This window comes from Geotrypetes seraphini, chromosome 3 (genome assembly GCF_902459505.1).
Source record: "Geotrypetes seraphini chromosome 3, aGeoSer1.1, whole genome shotgun sequence".
NCBI lineage: Eukaryota > Metazoa > Chordata > Amphibia > Gymnophiona > Dermophiidae > Geotrypetes > Geotrypetes seraphini.
Window position 1 is genome coordinate 54,293,916 of NC_047086.1, and position 27,544 is coordinate 54,321,459.

Here is a 27,544-nt window from a genome sequence, read left to right on the forward strand (position 1 = left end):
CACCCTTAGGAGGCTCAGCGGTTTCTCACAGGGTGCTAGCTGCGTCTTCTCACCTCTGCCTGGCCCGGTGCATCCGCCGGTCCATAGGGGTTGAGTGCACTCAGACATGGGGTCTGACTGGTAGCCCAAAGATCAGCTTCCCAGAATGAGGCAATGATTCTCTAATTCAGCTACTGTAACAGAGCTGAGGCAGGCTGCAGCATAGATCCACAAACAGGTCACACAGTGAGTATAGGCTGTTACAGTCTGTGAGATGGATCAGGGGAAGTCTGAAAAGTGAGGTTTTCAAGGTTTCTGCATGTCCCCCTGTTTCCTCACCTGAAATAGCCTTTTTAAAAAAAACAACCCAAAAAACCCCTTTGCTAAGTGAGGTAAATATTGTGATTTTGGTGCAAATTTCACAGTGGTCATAGAAACATAGAAACATGATAACATAATATAACTTTACTTTTCTATACTGCCTTAATCAAAAGAATTCTAGGCGGTATCCACAAAAGAGAAAAACTGGACAATCGGTGAAATACAAAATAATAATAAGAATACAGCCTATTATTTAAAAAGACATTAAAATTTAAATTGATACAGTAAAATTATTGTGTTAAGAATAAAAGCACAAATTAATTTCTTTTCTGAAAGCGCCTTAGGACAGCAAATGGCCCATCTAGTCTGCCCATCCGCAATAACCATTAGCTCTTTCTCTCTCTGAGAGATCCCATGTGCCTATCCCAGGCCCTCTTGAATTCAGACACAGGCTCTGTCTCCACCACCTCTTCTGGGAGACTGTTCCATGCATCTACCACCCTTTCTGTAAAGAAAAGTATTAACTTAGATTACTCCAGAGCCTATCACCTCTTAACTTCATCTTATGCCCTCTCATTGCAGAGTTTCCTTTCAAATGAAAGAGACTCGACTCATGCACATTTACATTACATAGGTATTTAAACGTCTCTATCATATCTCCCTTCTCCTGCATTTCCTCCAAAGTATACTGATTGAGATCTTTAAGTCTGTCCACATATGCCTTATGATGAAGACCACATACCATTTTAGTAGTCTTCTTCTGGACTGACTCCATCTTGTTATGGAGTCCTTAGGCTCTCCTAATGTGAACTCTTGCCAGGATTGTGCAAATTAGGTGCTTTAGGAGCGTTGTTGCACCATGTGCCACATGGCACAGCTGGGAGGGATGGCAGCGCAAAGCTTAGTCTCTCCCCTGGCCAAGCAGGTGACAAAATGCTCGGCTAGCCCAGTGGGGCAGCCTTATTTATTTTGGGGGCTTCGCATAGCTTATAGTTAAGTGCGCAAGGCTGCGGCCTTCCACAGCCTCCGACATGCATGGTTAAGTCATCAGAGGGTGACTATGCGCCCCTGGAGCAAGACTCTCTCAGAGTTTCTGAAACAGTTGTAAAAAAAAAAAAAAAAAAGGATGACTTTTAAAGCAAGCATTCTTCCCCTGCGCAGCCCTGTTCCACATGCACTGCGTCTCCCAGTGGCATTGCCTCTCTAGGCATGTCCTTGTCTCAGTCAGCTGTTGTTCCTGAGCTGCCTGACCATGGTCTTTATGCTGATGACCAGCTTGCTGACCCCTTCTTTCAAGATACAGTGTTTCCAAGGATGGAGGACTAGGGACTGTATGTTGGATCTTCAGATCCTTCAGGTGCTCTAGGACCTAGGGACGATCCCCAAAGTTCTGCGCTTGTTTCAGTCTGTGGCTTTGCCAAATCTTATTTCTGAGTCTTTGCATTTGGTCACTCAGCTGGCTCCATTCTCTTCTTCCTCCTGGCTTTCTGAAGCATTCTCGCAGTCTCCCATCTTTCCCTGGCACCCTCTGACCATCTTAATGTCAGCGCAATGTGACTATCTGGAAAGTGCTCTTATGTTAGTGAGGATCATGTCTCGCTTCTGCCCTCTGGCACTGGAGTGCCCGCAGGTTCTGGATCAGCCTAGAGTGGATTCTTTGGATACATAGGTGCCTGACTGCACCTCTCTACCCAGGGAAAGTGTTGTGGTGCTTACAGATATGTAGGACCCTCATGTGGACATTGTCCTCCAGAGGCTTTTTGGTGGTGCTGCTGCTTTGGAAGCATCTGTCTCACCTGCGCACCCTGGAGAGTGAGACTGTAGATTCTTCACCTCAACTTCTTTTGGCTGGGTCAGCTTATGTGACTGCCACTTTATATGCCTTATGCGGGTTTTGGTGTTCCATTTCTGCCTGCAGAATGTTCTAGATTAGAGAATAGGCTGATGATTCCACTTCCAAAAGTTTCCTTTGGTGAGAATTCCCTTCAGGGCAGTTGTTGTTTGGCAAGGGCCTGGTTTACCTCATGGATTCTGTGGTGTTCAGTCGCCCTAAGACCCTGCCTAATAGCAGACCCAGACCCTCTAAGGCAGGGCTACCCAAGTCCGGACCTCGAGATCTACTGGCAGGCCAGATTTTCTGGATATCCACAATGGACATACATGAGAGAGATTTGCCTGCATTGCCTTCTTGGCATGCAAATCTCTCTCATGCATGTTCATTGTGGATATCCAGAAAATCTGGCCTGCAAATAGATCTCGAGGACCAGACTTGGGCAACCCTGCTCTAAGGGTTCTGGGTTGCTCTAATTTTCATGGCTCTGGGCATTCCCACCCATATACCAGCGCCATGTGTCAGACCAGAGCTCCCAGCAGCGGTACTCTGGCTACAGACATGTCCAGTCATCTGGATCTTGTCCTATGCCCCCTACCAAGATGACTGCGCTAGGCTGGGGGATCCCCCTCTACTGATAGCGGTCAGCGTTCCTGCTAGCTTGGGTTTGCTTTGCATCCAACCTGTGGGTTCTGGACTTTATTTTGGTCGGGCTGCAATTGGAATTCACCCAGCCTCTGACCAATTGGTTTGTGGAATCTCCCACAGGGCACCCAGACAAGGTGCTCCAATTGCAGGCCACTGGATAGTGCTTGCGGGATATTCAAGTTCTAGAGCGGGTGCCGCATGATCTATCGGGCTCCGGCAGATACTCCATATGTTTGTCATGCCACTGAATGGCTCCAATGGCTGGAGGCCTATTCTGGAGCTGTGGCACGAACATGAGGCTCTCAAGATTCCGTGCTCTCACATGGAAACAGTGCATTCGATTATAGCAGTAGTGGCCCCAGGAGAGTACCTTGCCTCTCTGGATTCATGGGGGCATGCTTGCACAGTCTAATCTTTCCAGCCCACTGCAGTTACTTGCGGTTTCACATCTTGGACAAATATTGCCAGTTTTTGGCTCTGCCCTTTGGACTAGCAATGACTTCTTGTAAATTCGCTGGTGATGGCGGTCATAGCTGCTTACTTAAATACTATGGGTCTGCAAGTACACTGTTTTGGTCAACTGGCTAGTCAAGAACTCTCTCATTGGTCGATGGTTAAAGCGGTGGATCAGGTAAACCAGATGCTAGAGGACCTTAGTTGGATTGTGCATTACAGACAGGGCAGTCTCACATCCAAGCAGTCATGAAATACCTGCGTGATCTCTTTGACTTGGCTGCGGGACACCTCTGTCTTCCAGGGACACACAAACTGATTCTGCATTCCCGTATTTCTTCCCTTCTAAACTAAACTAAATCTTAAGTTTATATACCGCATCCTCTCCATGGAAGTGGAGCTCGGCACGGTTTACAAGAACTTAAAATATAAGAAGAGAAAGGAAAAGGTTTACATGAGCTTAAATATAGAATGGAAGAGTAAGGGAGAAAACAGAATTACATGCTAGAGAAGAGCCAAGTTTTCAGTTGCTTGCGGAATAGTTGGAGAGAGCACAGGTTCCGCAACTGGATAGTAAGGTCGTTCCAGAGACCTGTGATTTTGAAGAAAAGAGATTTTCCCAGTTTACCTGCATAGAGAATACCGCGTAGAGAGGGGAAGAAAGTCAGGACTCGAGAGTTAAAGGATAGTGGGATTAGGGGAGGAAGGATGCCTTGAATGATCTTAAAAGCCAGGCAGGAGCATTTGAAATGGATTCCGGAAATCACTGGGAGCCAGTGAAGATTGGACAGGAGTTATTTATGATCTCGATTGATCTCGGTGTCTCTACTTCACATTGATTTGGTGGCCCTTGGTGCTTGGGTACTAACTGTAGGTGGAGCTAAGTAGCTTAGTGAAGTACAGAAAAGGCACAAAGAAAAATCCGATTTGCATTCCTTCTGCAGATGGCAAGCAGCCATGGGGACACTACCTACTTGTCTAGAATGTCTCATATATCTACTGGAAAAGAGCTTACCAGGGTAAGTACATAATCTCTTCTCTTCAGTTTAATTTTTTAGGCTTCCATTTTGTTTTGAATTCCCTTGGGTATCCTTTTACTAAGCTGCAGCAGTGTGCTCTTAGCACACCCTTACATAGGTCTTTCCCGTTTGCTGCCAGAATTGCACAATTAGCACAAACAAACCAAAGAAAATCCTCAGTGTTTCTTAGTTCAAATACAATGTAGCATTTTTTTTTTTTGAGTGCTCAGAAAACAAGTTTGTAAGAGACTAGACTTGGAGCAGAGCTCCGGCAACAGGAAAACTCCTTTTTCAATCACAGCACATAACATGGCTTTGCATTTAAGTATCCTCGGTGTGTTGGGTATCCTGCCACACTAGCGGAACCATTTTTTTAAAAAATGGCCATGTGAGCACTTACTTCTCCCTCATTGTATAGGCGGTAAAGGCTCACGTGCTATCCCTGCACTAATTAACATGCAGCAATGTAGATAATCTAACAGGAACGCCTACTCTCCACCCAAAACACACACCCTCAAAAAATTTGAAATTTTTTTTTAGAATGTGGTTAACATGAATACATTTCAAAGTTACTACAGATACCTGAGCATGTCCCACAGTACTCTATTTTTAGCTGCTGTTTTTCCAATTTCTAATTTGTCTTTGTTTTTTTTGTATTCCTCCTGGGTTTCAAACAATTTTTCATTTTTGATCAATACTGGTTCTTTGCTGTTTAGAATGTAATCAATAAGGTCTGTTAGTTTCTTCATCCATGATTTATTTTACTTGGTTTTTTTTTAAAACCCTCATTCACCATTCTTCTGTGAAAGATTGAGCCTATCTTTATCTCTTTGTGGGCTAAGAGCATTTTCCAATCTAGACTGTCTAAATCTGATTTTGCCCATTCAATTATATCAGCAGTGTATCGAAGTATGGGTACAGCCCATGCATTAATTGCTTTTAATGCATTTCCTCCATTGAGTTTTGACGTTTAGCATTTTTTTCTAGCACACTTATTATCACTGTCATAGTTTTAAGTTGATCATGCATAATTTAAGAACCTTCAAGAATTCCATTCATAAGTTCAATTCTGTATTTTCAAATTTTCCTCTTTTTCAATGACAAAAATCACACATTTTATCAAGTTCAAATTCCACTGAAATATCCTTACTGAAAATATGAACAGTGTTGTATTGACACAAGTTCAGTCATATTCTCCATATAATTTCCAATTTCCATGTGTAAATATTTTTGTTAGAGGAACCAAAAATAAAATAGGGATGAACAGCCAAAAATATGTTTTCATTTTTTCCTTTGTGTTTTTTGTTTAAAAACAGACATCATTAATAATGTGGACTATATAGAATGCACTTTTCTTAAAGAGTGTGTTCTATATGCACATAGTGCACATTCTTTCCCAATAACGTGTGCACTCAAACCATTTCACATATGGGCATGCACATACTATTGGGAAAAAAGGACACAATATGTGCATATAGCACATACTCTAAGGAAAGCACACACTATATTCAAGCACTGAACACTCGGTAATGACAATCTTTCAAACAAAAGGATCACTGCCACGGGGTGTTGAAGGGAGGGGAGGGGGGAGAGATGTTTGCTGGCTGCCATGGGATGTTAGAGAGATGGAAAAGACTCAGTGAATCAGCATGGATCATGTCTATAAATTGACCACGGAGATTTTAATGCTTTTTATAGCCTACACTTCTAAACTTATAACCAAGTATTTATGGTATTTATTTTTAGCAAATGCTACATACTGTATTTTTTGCTCCATAAGATGCACTTTTTCCACCCCCAAAAAGGGGATGGAAATGTTAAGTGCGTCTTTTCAAGCGAAGATACAAATTCATTAAGCCCGCTGCTCCCGCATCTTTTAAATCACCCCCCTCCCCGCCACCGTCGCATATTTTACCCCCTCCCCCCGCTGCATCTTTAGTTTAAAACCCAGCCGCCCGCCCGCTGCTGTCGTACCTGGTGGTCCAGCGTATTTCCCGGCCAGCGGCCACAGGCCAGAAGCACAGAGATCAGGTGCAAGCCCCCCGCGCTCCCGATTGGGCCCACGTCAATCTCCGAATGGCTGCAGTCAGCTCTCGTAGGACTCGCGAGATCTGACTGCAGCCATTCGAAGATCAGCACGGGTCCAAGCGGGAGCGCGGAGGGCTTGCTCCTGATCTCTGTGCGTTCGCTGAGAAATAGTTGAGACAGCCGTAGGAGGAATTTAAATAGGTACTGGGGGGAGGATGATTAAAAAAGGTACTGGGGGATGATTTAAGGTACTGGGGGCACGTGGGGGGTATGGGGGATGATTTAAGGTACTGGGGGCACGTGGAGGTGATGATTTAAGGTACATGGGGGATGATTTAAGGTACTTGGGGCACATGGAGGATGATTTAAGGTACTGGGTGGCACGTGGGGGCATGGGGATGATTTAAGGTACTGGGGAGGTATGGGGCCTGCCTGCCTGCCTGTCATTAGGCCACTAGATCTGCCTGCCTGCCTGTCACTAGGCCTGCCTACTCTGTGCCCTGTCCCTGCCCACCCTGTGCCCTGTCCCAACCTAATACTAGACTACCAGTGGGGAGGGGGGAGAGACAGGGTACAGAGCCTGGCAGGGAGGGGGGACAGGGTGCAGAGCCTGGCAGGGAGAATTTGGTTCAGAATGTTATTTTTTCTTGTTTTCCTCCTCTAAATCTAGGGTGCGTCTTATGGTTAGGTGTGTCTTATGGAGCGAAAAATACGGTATTTTCACTAACACTAAATAATTCAGCACACTGTAAGATCCAGCTGTGTAGCACAAAATTGAAAGCTTTTCTATAATTAATCCATGTTATATGCAACTTTGGGTTTCTTTTGCTATTTTTAGAATCATTTTGCCAAATTGATCCTTTCTTCCTCTGGAACTTCTACGGTTTCCTTTTTGCTGCGCTGGGAAGAAAAAGTTTGTTGTTAGGTAACCATAAAATGACTTGGCTAAAATTCCAGAAAATAGTTTGAATGTGGTTGATAAAAATGTTATACAGTGGGTCAATATATATACATTTATTTTTGGCGTAATTCCTTTTTCCTTCTATAAGGATTAAGGAAAGCCCTTCCTATTGTCATCCATTCCTTCATAGATTCTGTCATGTAGGCTGGCCAAGTGTTTGAGTCAGAAGCCATTTCCAATGTAGACCAGCAATGGGGTATAAGAATGAAGACCTATGTGCCCTCTAAGTTAAGCACATGAGAAATCGCTCATACATTCTAAGAGCATGGTTCACAAAAATACTTGCAAATCAGGAAAACTGTTGGTTTTTAGAACTTGTTGTTCACACAAAAACCATTTTATTAAACTTAAGAACATAAGAACATAAGAACTGCCATCTCCGGATCAGACCCATGGTCCATCGAGTCCGGCGATCCGCACACGCGGAGGCCCAGTCAGGTATACACCTGATGTAGTTTAGTCACCCATATCCCTCTATGCCTCTCGTAAGGAGATGTGCATCTAATTTGCCTTTGAATCCTAGCACAGTGGATTCCTTAATATCCTCCTTTGGGAGAGCATTCCAGGCGTCCACCACTCACTGCGTAAAGCAGAACTTCCTGACATTTGTCCTGGACTTGTCCCCCCTTAGCTTCAAACCATGTCCTCTTGTCCGTGTCGCGTTGGACAATGTAAATAATTTATTTTCCTGCTCTATTTTATCGATGCCTTTCAGCATTTTGAACGTCTCAATCATGTCCCCTCGCAGCCTCCTCTTCTCAAGGGAGAACAGTCCCAGTTTCTTGAGTCGTTCCTCATATTCCAAGTTCTCCATACCTCTTATTAGCTACGTTGCTCGTCTCTGCACCCTCTCCAGCAGTTTTATATGCTTCTTTAGGTTGGGAGACCAATGTTGGACACAGTATTCCAAGTGCGGTCTGATCATTGCTCTATAAAGCGGCATTATGACTTTCTCCGATCTACTCGTGATTCCTTTCTTTATCATGCCTAACATTCTGTTTGCTTTCTTTGCCGCTGCCGCGCATTGTGCCGACGGCTTCAGGGTCCTATCTATCAGTACACCCAGGTCCTTTTCTTGTTCGCTCTTACCCAGAGTTGCGCCTGACATTCTATACTCGTGTTCCTTATTCTTACTACCTAAATGCATTACTTTGCATTTCTCCACGTTGAACTTCATCTGCCATTGCTCTGCCCATTTCTCTAACTGATACAAGTCGCTCTGGAGTTCCTCGCTATCCTCCTGCGATCTGATTGCCCGGCATAGCTTTGTGTCGTCTGCAAACTTAATGATCTCACTGGATATTCCGTCTTCCAGGTCATTGATATAAATATTAAATAGGATCGGCCCACGTACCGAGCCCTGAGGCACACCACTAGTCACTTTCTCCCAGTCTGAGAACTTCCCATTTATGCCCACTCTCTGTTTTCTGTTTTCCAGCCATTTGCCTATCCATCTTTGTATATCTCCCTCTATTCCATGGCTTTGTAGTTTCCTGAGAAGTCTTTCATGTGGAACTTTGTCGAATGCTTTCTGGAAGTCCAAATATATTATGTCCACCGGCATTCCACTATCAATTTGCTTGTTCACGGTCTCAAAAAATTGGAGTAAATTCGTTAAACATGATTTCCCTTTCCTGAACCCATGTTGACTGGGTTTCATCAAGTCGTGTGTATCTAGGTGCCGGACTATGCTATCCTTGATCAGTGCTTCAACCATCTTTCCAGGGACAGACGTAAGGCTCACAGGTCTGTAGTTGCCCGGTTCCCCTCTCGATCCTTTTTTGAAAATTGGCGTGACGTTCGCTATCTTCCAGTCATCTGGTATCTGTCCAGTTCTGATTGTCAGATTGGCAAGTTTTTGCAATAGCTCTCCGATTTCAACCTTCAATTCCTTTAAAACTCTCGGGTGAATTCCATCCGGTCCAGGGGATTTGTCACTTTTAAGTTTGTCGATCTGATAGTATATCTGGTCCAACTCCACTTCAACTGTGGTGAGGCTGTCTTCTAATACTCCACTAAACACTTTCACTGCTTCTGGTATTTTTGCGGTATCCTCCTCCGTAAAGACGGACGCAAAGAAGGAATTTAGTTTGGCTGCAATTTGTTTATCTTCCTTGATGTACCCTTTTCTTCCCTGGTCATCCAGGGGTCCCACCGCCTCCTTTGCGGGTTTTTTCCCTTTCACGTATCTAAAGAAGGGTTTGAAGTTTTTGGCCTCTTGCGCTATTTTTTCCTCATAGTCCTTTTTGGCATCCCTCACCGCCTTGTGACATTTCTTCTGATCATCTTTATGTTTTTTCCATGCTTCGGTTGATTTCATGTGTTTCCATTTTTTGAAAGAGTCCTTCTTTTCTTTTATGGCTTCCCTCACCTGTCTGGTAAGCCATGCCGGTTCTCCCTTACCTTTTGTTCTCCCCTCTTTGGAGATCCTCGGAATGTGGAGATTTTGTGCTTCTGTGATAGTATTTTTCAGTAGGGACCATGCCTGGTCTACCGTTTCAAGTTTGTCCACCTTTTTCTTGAGTCGTTGTTTCACCATGGCTCTCATGTGATCGTATTTGCCCTTTTTAAAGTTTAAGGTTTTGGTTAAGGTTTTGGCACGTTTTCTATTCCCGATGTCAAGCTTAAAGCTGATCACATTGTGATCGCTCGTCCCCAGCGGTACCGTAACTTCTACTTCTTTTGTCGGACCCGTGAGGCCATTTAGTACCAAGTCCAGGGTGGCGTTGCCTCTTGTCGGCTCTTTTACCATTTGTTCCAGGAAGCAATCCCCTAGCACCTCCAGGAACTTGGCCTCCTTGCCGCAGTTGGAGGTTCCTAGTTTCCAGTCTATCCTCGGGAAATTGAAGTCTCCCAATATTATTACATTGCCCGTCTTGCATTCTTGTTTGATTTCCTCTATCATTTCTGAGTCAGTTTCCTCCGCCTGTCCTGGGGGACGATAGTAAAGGCCAATTTTCGTGTTTGCGCTGTTTTGGCCAGGAATCTTGATCCAGAGGGACTCTAGCTTCTCTTTCGTTTCCGTCGTAGCCACTTCAACAGATTCTACTCCTTCCTGAACATATAGGGCAATACCTCCACCTTTCTGCCCTACTCGATCTCTTCTATATAGTTTGTATCCCTGTAGTACTGTGTCCCATTTGTTTTCTTCATTCCACCATGTTTCTGTTATGCAAATAATTTCCAACTTATCATGTCTTGCTATTGTCTCTAGTTCCCCCATTTTGTTTCCTAGACTTCTAGCATTCGTATACATACATTCGAGTTCTCTTCGTGTTACCTTTTTGGACTTTCTACTCTTTACTGTCTCTACTGTTTCTTTCACGGTTTCCTTAACCGCTCCAGTGTTGTCTCCCTTGTTTGCTGTACGGTCATCCCCTCCTGTGTCTGAGTTGTCCCTTCCTGCCTTGTCTTCCTTATTTGCTGTGAGGTCGTCCCCTCCTGTGTATGAGTAGTAGCCCATGGTTTCTTCATCGGGGCATCCTGTCGTCTGTGCCATCGACTGGTGGTCAACTGTCGGCTTTCCCCTATTTATTAGTTTAAAGCCTTCTCGATGGCCTTCTTCATGTTGCCTGCCAATACTCTTGCTCCTTCCTTGTTGAGGTGTAGTCCATCCTTTCGGTAGTACTTGCTTTTTCCCCAGAACGCCGTCCAGTTGCGCACGAAGTTAAAGCTTTCTTCTTCGCACCATCGTCTCATCCAGGCGTTAATAGCTTGCAATTCCCCTTGTCTCTTTCCATCCGCTCTTGGTACTGGGAGGATCTCGGAGAAGGCCACCTTCACCTCCCTGATCTTCAGCTGTCTTCCAAGTGAGCGGAGCTGGCCCTTCATCTCTTCCCTGTCATACTTCCGTCCGCTCACATCATTTGTTCCCACGTGGATGAGCACAGCAGTATCCTCTCCCCCTGCGCTGTCTATGATCCTGGAGATCCTGTTGGCCACATCCTTCACTCTTGCTCCAGGCAGACAGGTGAAGATTCTGTCCTCTCTTCCTCCTGCGGTGTGGCTGTCCACGTGACGTATAATGGAGTCACCTACGATGATCCCCATCTTCTTTATTCGGGGGTTTCTTGGGGGTCGTAAGTCCACATCTATGGTATAAGGCCAGTCTTCTTCCTCCAGTGCTCACATGAAAAAAAAAATTTGTATACATCCGGCCAGTCTTTAGAGAGAATATTGATCAAAACCTGTGTGACAGCACAGTAGATAGGCACATTAGGAGGAGCAGGTGATCCTTTTTTGGCTTACATTTTCCTTATAAAATGATTCCAGCTGTAAATGAATTAAAGCTAAATTTATTTTAAAAACATTTTGCTGAATTAGCACCCATTCTACTGAAAATATTAGGTTTTTTTTTCACAAAGTGAAACATCTGTGCCAACAGTTGCCTTTCCTCCATCCCTAAACTCATGCACAACAGGGCTGATTTTCCAAATGGTTTCCCAATTGTAGGTGGCGAAAGACATCCTACCGCATTTTCACCATTCAATCAGGACACACGTTTCTAAAAAAAAAAAAAAAATGTACAAGGATGGATGCCTACATTTTAGGCGTATGTAGCGAGTCTACAGAGAGGCATAGGGCCACTTAAGTATGCCCAAAGCAGGGCGAGAGCATAGTTTCATCTGGAAGTAGCCTTGGGAGGACTTAAGCATCTCTACGCATCTCCATAGACAGGAGACAGATGCTTGAAATGTAGGCCTGCAAAATGCTGGCCTACATTTCCCAATCCAACAGTAGATGCTAATGGTATCAGCTGATCGGGGGAAATTCCCCTGCTGTGATTAGCTCAGCTTGCTGTGGGGGGCAGAGAACACCCCTCCTCCCCCATGTCAGGGTGAGATGTTTCATGTTTAGGGATGTGATGTTGGAGGTTCCCGGGTGGGGTGTCAAGGGTTCAAGGGGGCCTGACGATCTTGGAGAGGGGTGTCAAGGGAATGTCAGACAGGAGGGAGTTGGCATCCTTCCTGTTGAGCTCAGGAGGGGGGTGTCAGGCAGGAGGGAATGGGCATCTCTCTTGCCGATTTCAGGGGGGGCACTGGGGGGTGTCAGGCAGGAGGGAGTTTGTATCCCTCCTGCCGATCTCAGGAGGGCTGCGGGGAGGAGGGGGGTGTCAGGCAGAAGGGAGGGGCATCCCACATGCCGATCTCAGAGGGGGTAGGATTCTGACCACCGCAGCAGGCTGAGCTGATCTCGGCAGGGGAATTTTCCCAGATCAGCCGAGTCAGCATGATTCCCCAAAGCTGCAGCTTCAGGGAATCCTGCCAGCTGAGCTGATGCCACGATCAGCTGATGGCTAGTGGCGTCTACTATCAAGAGCCCCCCTTGGCAAAGATAGGCAGCTGAAATGTAGGACTATCTTTGTGATTAGGTGTGATTCTCTAACCGGTGCTGGTTAGAGAATTGGGGGACAAGGTGTCTGAGCGTCAACTTAGACATGATTATGCATCGGACATGGGAATGTGTTTGTCTTGTTGAAACATGTTTAGCATTTCTTAAATATGTATGCATGTAATTTTTTTTGTAAACCGTATAGTTTTTATGTGGAAAATAAATTTTTAAATAAATAAATTGACAAGAGACCGATGTCATATATAGCAGTGGTTCCCAACCCTGTCCTGGAGGAACACCAGGCCAATTGGGTTTTCAGGCTAGCCCTAATGAATATGCATGAAGCAAATTTGCATGCCTATCACTTCCATCATATGCAAATCTCTCTCATGCATATTTATTAGGGCTAGCCTGAAAACCCGATTGGCCTGGTGTTCCTCCAGGACAGGGTTGGGAATCACTGATATATAGAATCGGCCCCAACATCTAGGGCATATTAAACCCAACACTTCCTATCTGATAGCAGAAGAGAGACTAGCCCAATCCAACACATCAAAAGATCGGCTGTGATGTGACCGTTCACTGCAGATATGTTAATATCCATTTATGACTCTATGATTTATTTTCTTAGATTCTGCAAAGCATGTGTTCTTAGTCACATTTTCTATAAATTGTAAGTTATTGATTCTATAGCTTTGTGTTTTGATCCTGTAGTATGTTATTGATTCTGTAATGTATGTATCTCTGTTCCTGAAAACTTTGTGTATGTATCCTTGTGACCTGTTCTGGGCTCCTGGGGAGGACGAGCTATAAAAATGAATAAATAAATAAATGTCTATGGCATAAATACACTTGAAAATAACTACTATCAGTGCACATAAAATGAAAACATACATTTTTGTTTCCAACTGTAGGTTGGCATTATTGTTGTTATTGTTAAATGCCATTCAGACGTTGTTAACTCATGGAGATCCTATAGCTAAGTTTGAATACGGCTCAAGGTTTAGTCAGGCAGCTAATTATTAATATAGTGTATTGTATTGTTGCATCATATTGATGGTCCTCATCTTTTGCATTGACCTTCAATCTTGCCAAGTATGAGGCCTTTCTCTAATGATCTCTCTCTTCCAGTGATGTATCCAATGTATGAAGGTTAAAGTCTTGTCACTTGGGCTTGATCTCCAACATTGACTGATTTGTTCTCTAGGCAGTCTGTAGTATGCACAGTATTCATTACCATACTTGTATTTTGAAGGCATCAATTTTCTTTCTGTCTTGCTTCTTCACTGTCCAACCTTCACATTCATATGACATTATTGAAAATACCATGACTTGGCAGCATTAAAGCTCTGGAAACTGAAACAAAGTTCAACATCATGGGTTAATCCCATTTCCTCACTTTATATCGTAGTTGCTGCTGCACAGTTTTTTAAAAGGGTAGAAAAAACTATTTAAACACAGATGTAAAATACAAATTATTTTCTGAACAAAAAAATAAAAGCAATTTATGTTAATCTAAGCAGAAATGCTCATTTACAATTCAAAAGACAGTATGTACACCTTTTTTTGATTTAATTTTAACATTTCTGTAATACAGCAGAAGAGATATACAAATTACATAAATGGGATGGTTTGTAATCGATTACATTCAAAATCTGTGAACAAGTATCAGTTATTGCAGTAAAGCCCAACAAAGCTTCATTTCATCCAAATTCACCCAAAACACAATGAAAACATTAAAATTTTTTTATAGTTCTTGGCATCATGAAACACTATTAAGACAGATATACAAGTATTAGTATAATAAGAATCTCCTTTTCCAAACAAGTCTATCATTACATTGAAGCTGACAGTATCTAAAGGTCTGTTTTACAAAGCCGCGCAGTAACGGCCCCAAAGCCCATAGAGATTTAAAGGGCTTTAGGGCTGTTGCCGCGTGGCAGCTGCTAGCACGGCTTTGTAAAACAGGCCCTAAGTATAAAACTTTTTTTAAAAAAATTTCTAGCGTTGTCTTTAATCATTTTCTCATAATTTTTTTTTGGGGGGGGGCTTTTATTGATCCTCAGTAGGCTCCTATTACCTCATAGGTGTTTTTGTCATGCCAACATGGCACAAGCAATTTCTTCACCGGATCTTCTTATATATATATTTTTTTTAATATTTATTTTTTCTTGTAAACTTTTCAGATAAATAAATTAATTAATTGCTGAACTTATCTTGCATTAATACCGCTGAAGGAGCGCCTCCACCAACATGATTATGTTTCAGGGTTGAGGCTCCCAGCATTTACATCTAGAAATAATAATAAATTAGAATCCTTAAAGCACACCCAAAGGGTTTAGTACTAAACGGCCTAAAAATTAATAGTTATTCATTTAAAAAAAAATTGCTAATTCAGGACGGTACTGAAAAGACTTGGGGCTCCTTTTACAAAGGTGTACTAGGGCTTTAACGCGCAGAATAGCACGTGCTAGCCATTACCACCTCCTCTTAAGCAGGCCGTAGTTTTTCGGCTAGCATGTGCTAATCTGGTACGTGCGCTAAAAACCGCTAGCGCACCTTCGTAAAAGGAGGCCTTACTCTCAAGTTCTGTTGATATTGCGCTCCACAGAGATTCATTCTTAATTGGCGGTGTCTGACGTTACTTCCAGTTTACTTCATTACTATAGCTAGTCTTCCAGAGTTAAATGTGTAAAAATATTAACAAAATTTGAGTAATGTACAAACTTCCCAAATTGTATGTGATCAAGAGTCATAACCATTTGTTTATAAAGTGGAATGAAAAAATTGGTTTCTTCTTATAGGCATATTTGTATTCGGCACACCCCAATTAGGCACACAGTCGGCTGTTTCTGGTACGATGTTTAAAATGCCGAGCCTGTATTAGATTTTAAAAAAATTTTCTTATTGCTCAAAGGCTAAAAAGAAGCCCTATAGCTACTTTATACAGAGGAACCCTACCACATAGAGTTCCTTCACTATGAACATAAGAACAAAAGAACATAAGAATTGCTGCTGCTGGGTCAGACCAGTGGTCTATCGTGCCCAGCAGTCCGCTCACACGGCAGTCCCCAGGTCAAAGACCAGTACCCTGAGACTAGCCCTACCAGTGCACTTCTTGTTCAGCAGGAACCTGTCTAACCCTGTTTTGAATCCCTGGAGGGTGCTCTCCCCTATGACAGACTCTGGAAGAGAGTTCCAGTTTTCCACCATTCTCTGGGTGAAGAAGAACTTCCTTACGTTCGTCTGGAATCTATCCCCTTTCAACTTTAGAAAATGCCCTCTCATTCTCCCTACCTTGGAGAGGGTGAACAACCTGTCCTTATCTACTAAGTCTATCCCCTTCAGTTCCTTGAATGTTTCGATCATGTCCCCTCTCAATCTCCTCTGTTCGAGGGAGAAGAGGCCCAGTTTCTCCAATCTTTTGTTGTACGGCAGCTCCTCCAACCCCTTAACCATCTTGGTTGCTCTTCTCTGGACCCTCTCAAGTATTACCATGTCCTTCTTCATGTACGGCGACCAGTGCTGTACGCAGTACTCCAGTTGAGGGCGCACCATGGCCTGGTACAACGGTATGATAACCTTCTCTGATCTGTTCGCGATCCCCTTCTTTATCATTCCTAGCATTCTGTTTGCCCTTTTTGCTGCCGCCCATTGTGCAGACGGTTTCATCGACTTGTCGATCAGAACTCCCAGGTCCCATTCCTGGGAGGTCTCTCCAAGTACTGCCCCAGACATCCTGTATTCATGCCTGAGATTTTTGTTACCGACATGCATCACTTTACACTTATCCACGTTGAACCTCATCTGCCATGTTAATACCCATTCCTCGAGCCTGATTATAATAATAATAATAATAATAATAATAATAATTTTATTCTTGTATACCGCCATACCCAAAAAGTTCTAGGCGGTTCACATTCATTAATTACAGTCCGCGGTGATACACGGATTTACAATATATTGACAAAATTACAAATTTACACAAATTACAAAATATTGACAAAATTACAAATTTACAGAGTTGTAACGAAGTTACAGAACTGTCAAAACTACAAAATTACAGAATTGTAACAAAAAATTACAAGCGATGAAGAGGGGGGGGGCGAGAGGAAATAACTATAGCTGAGATTTAGCAGGGGTAGTGGTAAGACAGAAGGAAGGGTTGGTACGCGCTAGCAAGTGTGAGATCAAGTGTGGAGGGGGGGAGAGTGGGAAGGGGGAGAAGCCGGTGGCAAATGGGATTGAGATCCCTGTTCACGGAAGAGGTGCGTTTTGAGGAGTTTTCTAAAACTAAGGTAAGAGGGGGCCTCGAGTATTATTTGGGCAAGCCAAGGGTTCAGCTTAGCCGCCTGGTAAGCAAAGGTTTTGTTGAGAAATCTATTGAAGTGGCATAATTTTATGGGTGGGAAGGCGAACAGCTGGGTTCTACGTGATTTCTTGTTGGTGAGATTCAGCGTGAAATGGTGATTGAGGTAACTCGGTAATAAGCCAAAAACTGTTTTGTAGCAGAAGCAGGCGAATTTGAATATAGAAACATAGAAACATAGAAATTGACGGCAGAAAAGGGCTATAGCCCATCGAGTCTGCCCATACCAATGACCCACTCCCTGATTCTTACTCTCCTAGAGATCCCACATGAATATCCCATTTTCTCTTGAAATCTAACACGCTGCTGGCCTCAATCACCCTCTGAGGCAGCTCGTTCCAATGATCTACCACCCTTTCAGTGAAGAAGTACTTCCTCGCATCACCCTGAAATTTCCCTCCCCTGATTTTCAGCGAGTGTCCTCTGGTTACTGACTCTGGATTCGAAAGGGAGCCAGTGCAGTTGGTGGTAGAAAGGCGTGATGTGGTCCCATTTGTTCAGGCCGAATATGAGGCGGACGGCAGTGTTCTGGATCAATTATGTCATGTTGCAGACCTTAGCAGTCCCCCTGCATCTTCACTACTCTGAATAACTTTGTATTGTCCGCAAATTTAATCACCTCGCTCATTGTACCTATGTCCAGATCGTTTATAAAGATGTTAAAGAGCACGGGTCCAAGCACCGAGCCCTGCAGCACCCCCACTGGTGACACTCTTCCATTCCAAGTACTGTCCCATTTACCCCACCCTCTGTGTATAGTTCAAAATCCTGCCTGTCTTGGATTTAGAACCTTTGTTGACTCGATATAAGAGACCAATTGCTCTAAAACTATCCGCTCTGTTTTAGGGCAATTGGTCTCTTATATCGAGTCAACAAAGGTTCTAAATCCAAGACAGGCAAGATTTCGAACTATACACAGTACCGAGATAGTTTTAGCAGGTTTCCTTTGTGAAATTCACTCTATCTTGGATCACGGGAACCTCGCTATGGTAATATCTTTAGATCTGATATGCCATGATAGCCTCTGGGTTCCCCTATGTTCCGGTTCCTCTGATATGCAAAGGTAGGTTGTTCCTTGAACCCATCCAGTAGTTGCATAACGTGCCAATGATTTAAAACTATTTGTTTAATATCAGTGAAGAGGGAGGAGAATTTCTGAACATAGATCAAATCATGTTCAGAAGCAACATTTTGAGGTCTCAACAAAAGTTCACATTGGGCATATTTTTCCCGTAAATATGCTGCTTTTATTACTGCGTTGGGGTAAACCCTCACTTTAAATCTCTGCCATAGAGATTTGGCTTGATGTTTATACTCTGTAAGGGAGGCGCACAGTCTCTATATTCTCAAAAATTGACTGATTGGGAGACTGGTTTTGAGGTGGTAGGGGTGGAAGCTGCGAAACCTTAAAAAAACTTGCCAGATCCGTGGGTTTGCGGTACAAAGATGTACTGATGTGATTATCCACCTTTGAAATATGAATATCCAGAAAATCTATTTCCTTTTGATTGTAAGTTGCTGTGAATTGTAAACAGTTGTCCAAAGTGTTGAGCCATGTTATCAGTAAAAACAAACTGTTCTTCCATATTTGCTACATAAATAGTTGCTAAAGATGAGGCTATTGATGCCCCTATGGCAATGCCATGAATTTGCAAAAAAATATTCGTTTTCAAAGAAAAAATCATTCTTTTTCAATACTACTTTTAACAATTCCATTAGAAACAATTTAGTTATTCTTGGTATATCATTGACACTAGATAAAACACCTTCAAGAATCCTTATGGCTTTATCTACCGGGATTACCGTGTACAGTGACGTTATGTCCATAGTAACAAACCAATTGGTTTCAGAAATATTATTCAGTTCACTCAGCAAATTCAATACATGTAGCTTCAATAGATGTAACTTTTTTAGCAGCTTTTTGTAAAAAAAAAAAAAAAAAAGGTCCAGAAAGTTCAATAATGGCTCTAGGACAGACTCTAGGACTTCTTTTTAGCCTTTGAAAGAAAATTTTTTAAAAATCTAACACCAGCTCGGCATTTTAACATCGTGCCGGAAAGAGATGATTGTGTGCCTAATACGAGTGTTTATGACAAATGGTTATGACTCTTGATCACATACAATTTGGGAAGTTTGTACATTACTCAAATTTTATTAAGATTTTTACACGGGAAGACCAGCTGTAGTAATGAAGTAATATAAACCAGAAGTAACGTCAGATGCCGCCAATTCAGAATGAATCTCTGTGGAACGCAGTATCAACAGCGGGGGTTAGCGTGCACTAATCTGCAGCGCGTGCTAAAAACACTAGCACACCTTAGTAAAAGAGGGGGTAAGTCTTTTCAGTACCGTCCTGAATTAGTGATTTTTAATGAATAATTATTACTTTTTAAGCTGTTTAGTACTAAACCTTTTCTAGATATAAATGCTGGGAGCCTCGACCCTGAAGAAATAATTTTGAAACATGATTGTGATGGTAGAGGCACTCCTTTAGCGGTATTACTACAAGATAAGTTCAGCAATTAATTTATTTATATGAAAAGTTTACAAGAAAAAATAAATATAAAAAAATATATATAAGATCCAGTGAAGAAATGGCTTGTGCCATTTTGGCATGACAAAAATACCTATGAGGTGATAGGAGCTTACTGAGGATCAAAAAACACAAAAAAAATTTTTTGAGATATTTTCTGGGATTAATATATTGTTTCATGTCTTTGAAAACCCAGTAACATACATAGCCTTGACTTTAGACTATGGGCTCCTTTTATTAAAGGCGCGTTAGGGCCTTAATGCTCAGAATAGCGTGCGCTAAAATGCCGCACGCGCTAGCCGCTACCGCCTCCTCTTGAGCAGGTGGTAGTTTTTTGGCTAGCGCACGCTAATCCGGTGCATGAATTAAAAACGCTAGCGTACCTTCGTAAAAGGAGCCCTATATGTTTAATCATTTCCTAGCACTGTCTTTAACCAGTAATGTGATTAATTAATAAAGAGTTTCTAGTTTAAGATATTCCCTCACTTTTACATTTTATCAGAATTAGGGCTGTAGAGTCGGATTCATGGAGTGAATGAACTTCCACTTCAGGTGATTGAGGCCAGCAGCGTGCCAGATTTTAAAAGGAAATAGGATACACATGTGGGATCTCTAGGGGGGGGGTAAAATCAAGGGGGGGGGTCATTAGAGTGGGCAGACTTGATGGGCTATGGCCCTTTTCTGCCGTCATCTTCTATGTTTCTATGTTTCTATATTTGGGCTGTGGAGTCGGTGAAAATGTGTCAACTACAACTCTTGACTCCTAATAAGAGTTAAATTGTGTGTCATGCAAATTTAATACTCAAATTCTTCATTTTACAGATAATAATTTAACTCATTTTTTTCTGGATATGTTTTACTTTTAGAATATATTTTGATATCAAGTTCTTTGATGATTATTTATATTAGAGAAGTGGCACCTAGAGAATGACACAGGAACAAAGGAATCAGAAGGTTTTTCTACCGACTCCACAGTCCTATCAGAACACCGATTTCCTATTGCTGTTTCTAGTCTCACCAACATTGATTTACTGCAGCCAGTCAACTCAAACAGTTGGAGTGCCTACTTTTATTTTCATTTTTCTTCTTGACATAGTTTCCATAAATTAGTCAACATCAGTTATCTACAGCATGCACCTCTGAAGCTAATTAACAGCATTACTATCTTATAGAGCTGTCCTGACAGATAAATCTAAGAGTGCTTCAAGACACATCTATTGCTTTAGTTTCAATTTAAGATGCATCACAAAAAGATATAGTCAAATGTATTTTATTGAGCAATCAAGAAAACAACAGAAGGGCACAACAAGGTCAAAAAGCAGCTCAAACGAGTTTGAAATATCTCCCCAAATAACCACCCACCCCCACCCCCAACCCAAAACACCCCCCTCCCCCCCCAATCCCACCCCTGGGTCCTCCTTCCAATTACCATAAAGAAACAATGAGCAAGTCATACAGAAAATGAAACAAAAGGGTAAGCGCAACAAAAAGCATCAATTAAGAATCCGGCTACGAGCCAGCGGGGTCAAAGTAGTCCAGAAAGGTTCCCAAGTAGACTGGAAAAGGCGGCCTTGGCGAGAGGACAAATCTGGCACATCCCGTCGCTCCCACATCAAGAGAGCTATCATGCGACTCCTCCAAAGGGAGTAGTCCGGAGCCTCAACTTCAAGCCATTTCAGTAAGATGCATTTCAAAGCAATCAGGATAGTCCACTTGAGGAAAGCTGCTACTCCTTTGGAACGTGGAAAGTAGTGAGGAAGAGTCCTAAACAAAAGCAAAGGTGAGCTGTGGATGGTAACATGCCAAAGATTCTCAACAAAAGCAAAAATAGCAGTCCAAAAAAGCTGTACCTGAGGACAAGTCCAAAACATGTGTCCCAAACTTGCCTCTGGGGCCTGACAACGAAGGCAGGCTGCATTTAAACGAAAATGAGCTAAATAAGCCCTTTTAGGAGAGATGTATAAACGAAAAATCAATTTAAAATGTTGTTCCCAAAAGGTGGTATATTTACGAAATGCAGGCAAACGGCGGACAGACTGAAGAAGTATGTCCGAAGGCAAGTCTACACCAAGATCACAAGACCAAGCGTCTCGCAACCGAGAATGGTCAAACAAAGGGCATTCATCTTTCAAGTGGCGATGATGGAACTGGAGCGGGACCAATTCTTGTGAACCAATGGTAAAAGCCGTGGACAACGACTCTTGGCAGGAGGCCTGCAATGAGCTAGAAGGTAAGGAAGAAATGTAATGGTGAATTTGCATATAAGCAAAAAAGTCAGATGGGGGAAGATCGAATTCCGTTTGCAATTGAGCAAAAGATTTAGGGGTACCATCATCATTAACCAAGTGAAACAAATAATGAATGCCCTTTGCTCCCCACCGAACAAAACTCGGCCCATCAGTCCCAGGAAGGAATGAACCATTAAAGCGAAGAGGTAGAAAGGGAGAAACAGAGGAAGAAAGATTGTGAAATTTACAGACCCAACGCCAAACCTTCCTCAAGGGTCTATGCAATATTTTCATAGAAAGAGACTCAGGTACAATAGAAGGGACAGAATGGAGATAGGCACTAAAGTGAATAGAATGAAAACAAGTAAATTCCAGAGGAGTGGGAGTGAACGCTGAAGTACCCCTAAAGAGGTCATTGATATGCCTCATGCCACAACTAACTGTTAAGTATCTGAGATTCAATAAACCTAAACCCCCTCTATACCAGGGAGTCGCCGCCCGCTTATAAGACAAACGAGGTCGTTTACCAGCCCAAAGAAACCTCTGGACCAGCCGCTCCAGTCTCCGCTCGTCTCGAGAAGTCAAATAAAGGGGAAGGACCTGAAAAACATAAAGCCAACAGGGAACCAACAGCATGTTATACAAGTGTACGCGACCCAGAAGCGAGAAAGGAAGAGATTCCCAAAGGTGCAACTTATTTTGTAAAGCCTGAAACAGCGGTGTCACATTCAACCGGTACAGACCAGATAAATCTAGCGGGATGGTAACTCCCAGGTACCGCAAAGCGGAATCAGCCCAACGAAGAGGAAAAGCGCCCCTCCAGGAAGTCCGTAAATCAGGTGGAAAAGGTAAGGCCAAGGATTTATCCAAATTAAGGGACAGCCCCGAATAAAACCCAAATTCAGAAATAAGATCCAGAGCTGCCGGGAGAGAGTCCTCAGGGCGGGTAAGAATTAGGAACAAATCATCTGCATACGCCAGAGTCTTAAGTTCTAAGCCGCCAACCGAGAGACCTCTAACCTCCGCAAACCCCCGAAGCGTGCATAACAAGGGTTCCAAAGAAAGAAGGAACAGAATAGGGAAAAGAGGGCAACCCTGCCGGGTACCACGAAGAATAGGGAAAGAGTCTGAGCGTGTCCCGTTAACAAGCAGAGAAGCATGCGGATTAGAGTAGAGGGAACTCACGGCATCCAAAAAGAACCCTCCGAGCCCCACATACTCCAAAGTGCGAAACAAAAAGGACCAAGAAATGCTATCAAACGCCTTGGATGCATCCAGGCTAACAAATAGCGTCGGAATGTGGTGAGATTGGCACTGAGCAAGAGCAAGAAGTACCTTGCGGACATTATGTACTGACTGGCGGCCCCGAACAAAGCCAACCTGATCCTCATGTATAAGCTGTGGTAAATGAGGAGCAAGACGATCAGCCAGCATGCGTGCGAAGAGCTTGAGGTCAACATTTATCAGAGAAATGGGGCGATAAGACCCCGGCAAGTCCGCATCCTTACCCGGCTTCAAGAGCAAAGTAATAAGGGCCTCGTTCGCAAAGCGCGGAAAAGAGCCCCGCGCAGTGGCAGCATTAAAATACGCCAGCAAAGGTCCAAAAAGAGAAGGGGAAAGGAGCCTATAGAAGTCGCCCGAGAACCCATCTGGGCCCGGTGCCCGATCGGAGCAGAGCGATTTAATGGCAGACTCCAGTTCAACGGCCCGGAATGGACTGTTAAGAGAGGAAATCGCAGCCTCCGACAAACGAGGGAGCCCAGAAGAGTGAAGATAATCTATCATCATCTCCAAAGAAGCATCATCCGGAGCTTCATATAACCGATGAAAAAAGTCAAACAAAACCCCGGAGATCTCAGAAGTTTGAGACACCACCCCACCGCCCCGGGTCCGCATAGATAAAATCGGCTTCTTACCAGTCGTAGCTTTAGTCAAACGAGCCATAAGGCGTCCAGGTTTGTTTCCATAACGATGGAAACGATGCTGATAAAAGGCTTTACATTTTTGGAAACGAGAATGAATAAGTGAATTCAAGGCCACCTGAGTAGATAGATAACTGTCTCGAGTCTCGGAAGAAGGGTGAAGAGAAAAGGACCACTTCGCCAAACGTAAGGCCCGTTCTAGAGTAACAATCCCTTGGTTAATACGCTTGTTACGAGCACACAGAAATGAAATGATCTGACCTCGAATCACTGTCTTCCCAGCCTCCCAAAACAAAATGGGATCATCCACGTGGGAAGCATTATTCGCTGAATAGTCATCCCATTGGGCCTGCAAAAAGGCACGAAATTCCGTATCCTGTGCCAGATAGAAGGGAAACCGCCAGGATGACGCTCGGAGGTACGAAGAATCCAAGAAAACATCTACCCAAATCAGGGCGTGATCGGAAATAGACAGAGGTCCAATCTCAGCCGATTGAACAGAAGAAAACATAGAGGAAGACAAGAAGATATAATCCAAGTGAGACCAAGTGCCATGGGCACGAGAAAGATGAATGTAGTCGCGAACTTCAGGATGCAGGAGGCGCCAAGGGTCTACAACCGAAAGAGATTCACAAAAATCTGAAAGAAGGTGACCCTTAGAGCCCAGAGAAGAAACAGGAGATCCAGATTTATCCTGATCAGGAGTCATGACCAAGTTAAAATCTCCCAAGAGAAATAGAGGATCACTCGGAAATCGAGAACAAAGTTGAAGCAGCCACTGCAAGAAGGCCGATTCACCAGAATTAGGGCCATAAACCACTAACAAAAGATAGGAACGCCCTCCCAAGGTAAGTCGTAAAAGCAGAGAGCGACCATCCGGCTCCTTGTCCAGTACCTGGACACCTATGGGAGAAGACTTGCGGACCAACACAGCAATGCCCCCATGACGGCCCAAAGAGGAAGCAAAATACACCTCCCCCACCCAAGAACGACGCAATTTAAGATGTTCTGCAGCAGTCAATCTAGTTTCTTGTAAACATGCAATATCTGACCGATAGCGTTGTAGAGCAGCAATTATTTTGGATCTCTTGACAGGCGATGTAATCCCCCCTACATTCCAAGATGTGATTCTAAAAGGGGTACTCACAGCTGAAAGTCAAAAAAGAAAGATGCGAGAGAAGAAAAGGAATCCAAAAGAAAACTACCCCAAGGGCCCAGCCCCCCCCAGAGTAGCAGCATCCGCTTAAAGAAAACAATGCAGCAAATGTGAAACAGTAAATCACAGCAAAAATAAGGCAAACATAGCGAAGGAGGACCCCCCACCCCCCCATACCAACCCCACCCACGCCCGAACCTCCCCCAACCCAAACCTCCCTCCCACCCACCCTCCCTAGACCCCCCAAAATCCCCCCAAAATCCCACTACAAACATACACCCCAGTCAACGGACGTGGAGTGAGAGAGAGTCACACAAAGATGGCAACAGGGCCCCCAATCCCCCCACCCCCCAAAGCAGTGCAGAGCAAAATCCCCACACACAGACTAAGAACAACCCAACAGTACCACAACACACCAGTCCTCCTCCACAGGAGCAGAAGGAAGAGAAAGGGAAGGCCCAAGGCAAAAGGCCCAAACAGCCCTAAAAGGGGAACCAAACAAAAGAATACCCTAAACCCCCCCTTCCCCCCCAGCAATCACTCACACACTCAAGCCCAGGCAAACCATAAGAAAAAGACAGAAAACCCCTTGCCCACAAGAGACAAGGATCCCAGAAAGAAAGATACCCTATGAAAGCCCCAAACCCCAAACAAACTCCCCATACACATCTCAAACATCCAAAACAAGCAACTGTCCCCTCCAGACATCAGAGCTCCCCACCAGAACCTCAAAAACTCCCATACCCTGTACATTCATGAGAGAAAACGATGGGGAACCAAAATGGGTGCCAATAACAAGTAAAAGCAAAGCGCTGTAGGGGCGGGCAATGGCTAGGGCACATCAGAAACCTCCCCAACAGTAACAATCCCCAAAACAGACCATAAACCCCCGTAAGAGTCCACATAAGGCAAGCAAGGTATAGGGGGCACACAAAATCCAACAATAAGCCCAAACAAAGCTAGAACTGTCTGCCCGGCTCAGCATCCGGGGTGGCCCAAAATACAGAGTCAGCACCCCAGTGCTCCAGGGAAAAAGGTCACAACTTAGGAATGTCAGAGGCCAAATCCCCGGCCAGACCGTAGAAGGGCCGAAAACTGTCTGCCCGGCTCCGCAGCCAGGGCGGCCCAAAGCACAGTCACACCGCCCCAGAACCCCTGGGAAGGAGAACACGGTACAAGAGTGTAAGGGGCCAAACCGCAGGCAGGACTCCAGGTGAGACTAGAACCGCCTGTCTTGCACAACCTCCAGGACGATCCAATACAAAGGCTCACTCCGCAGCACCCCAGGAAAGGGGGGACACCGTACAGGAACAGGAGATGGAAAGCCACAGACAGGATTGTAACAAAGATCCCATGCAAGAAACAAACTCCAAGTAACCACCAAAAGAATCAATGCAAACAGAAACCATCACCAGGACTCCCAAAACCTCAAGGGGCTGACGACGGGCCAGATTCCCCGGGTAGGGCATCCAGATAGGCCTGTGCTTCCTCTGCTGTGGCATAACTCTTCCAGCCGTCGGTCGTCCAAATCTTCAGAAGGGCAGGATAGGAAAGCTGGAACCGATGTCGACGTTCATAGAGGGCCGAGCAGACCCTTGAAAACTTACGACGCCGGTCCTGCAGTGCAGGGGAATAGTCCTGGAATAAGCGGACTGTGGCCCCTTCAAAAGCAAGCGTGTTTCTTTTCTTTCTATAGTGTCGCATCAATTCAGTCTTATGTGCTGAATTCAGCACTTTGAAGATGGTTACCCGCGCCCGGGTATGGTCATCGGACCGCCGCCCCAGGCGATGCACGCGCTCCAATCTGAGGGGCCCCATCCCAGCAGGGAGCGGCAGCTCCGATTGCAGCCAGGCCTCCAAGGTGGTAAGTAAACCGGCATCCGAGACCGTCTCAGGCAGCCCAATGAGACGCAAATTATCCCTTCTAGAGCTGTTTTCTAAATCCTCCAGCTTTTCTTCTTGGCGCCGAAGCAAGGTTTTTAAAGAGGAGAGTTCCGTTGCCGAGGCATCGGGGGCGTCTTCCACGTGGGCCACGCGGTGCTCCAGCTCCCCAGTGCGTCTGGTAGTAACAGCGATGGTAGATTCTAGGGAGGCTAGCGGAGAGGAAAGTTGATCAAATCAGGCATCTAACGCCCGCACCACGGAAGCCGACAGTGCTTCAATATGCGCCACAGAAAGTGGGAGCGCGGAACCCAACTCAGCTCCCGCCGCCATCTTAGTGTCCGCGCGCAAGGCTCTCACCTCCCGATCTTTGTTTGCACGGCTAGATTTCCCGCTCATAGTAGGGCTGCCCGACAGAAGAAAACGGTCCATACACCACAGAATCACGAGCCACTGCCAAAAATATGGAAGTCCAGTAAGAAACGGGTGTAGGGGGATCTAGGGCCCCGGAGCTCGAGCAAAGCACGTCTTGCTCGGCTCAGCACATCACGTGACTCATCACAAAAAGATATAAACTGCATTTACTCCTAACCAAGCCTACGAATTAAAAATTATATATATATTTTTTTAATTTAAAAATGTTTAGATTCCACTTAGTCCACAGTTCCTAGTGGATTACAATGTTAATACATATAAAAGAAACCACTACCTGCCATTAGGGCTTCTTTTACAAAGGGGCGTTAGGGCCTTAATACGCAGAATAGCGCGCACTAAAATGCCGCACGCGCTAGCCACTACCGCCTCCTTTTGAGCAGGTGGTAGTTTTTCGGCTAGCGCACCTTTGTAAAAGGAGCCCTTAATTAAAATGCACAAAACATATAAAA

At 44.2% G+C, this 27,544-nt stretch overlaps 1 protein-coding gene across 3 annotated transcripts in view; it reads right to left on the reverse strand.

Annotated features, from left to right (window-relative positions):
* SMAP1 (small ArfGAP 1) overlaps positions 1 to 27,544 on the reverse strand; it is a 324,870-nt gene that overhangs the window by 226,552 nt on the left and 70,774 nt on the right. The window contains exon 2 of one of the 3 annotated variants that reach the window (XM_033937093.1): positions 13,814 to 13,927. The exons of the other annotated variants lie outside the window; for them this stretch is intronic. The gene's annotated coding sequence lies outside the window, so the exon portion shown is untranslated. The remainder of the gene's footprint in view (positions 1 to 13,813; positions 13,928 to 27,544) is intronic. 3 annotated transcript variants of the gene reach the window in all.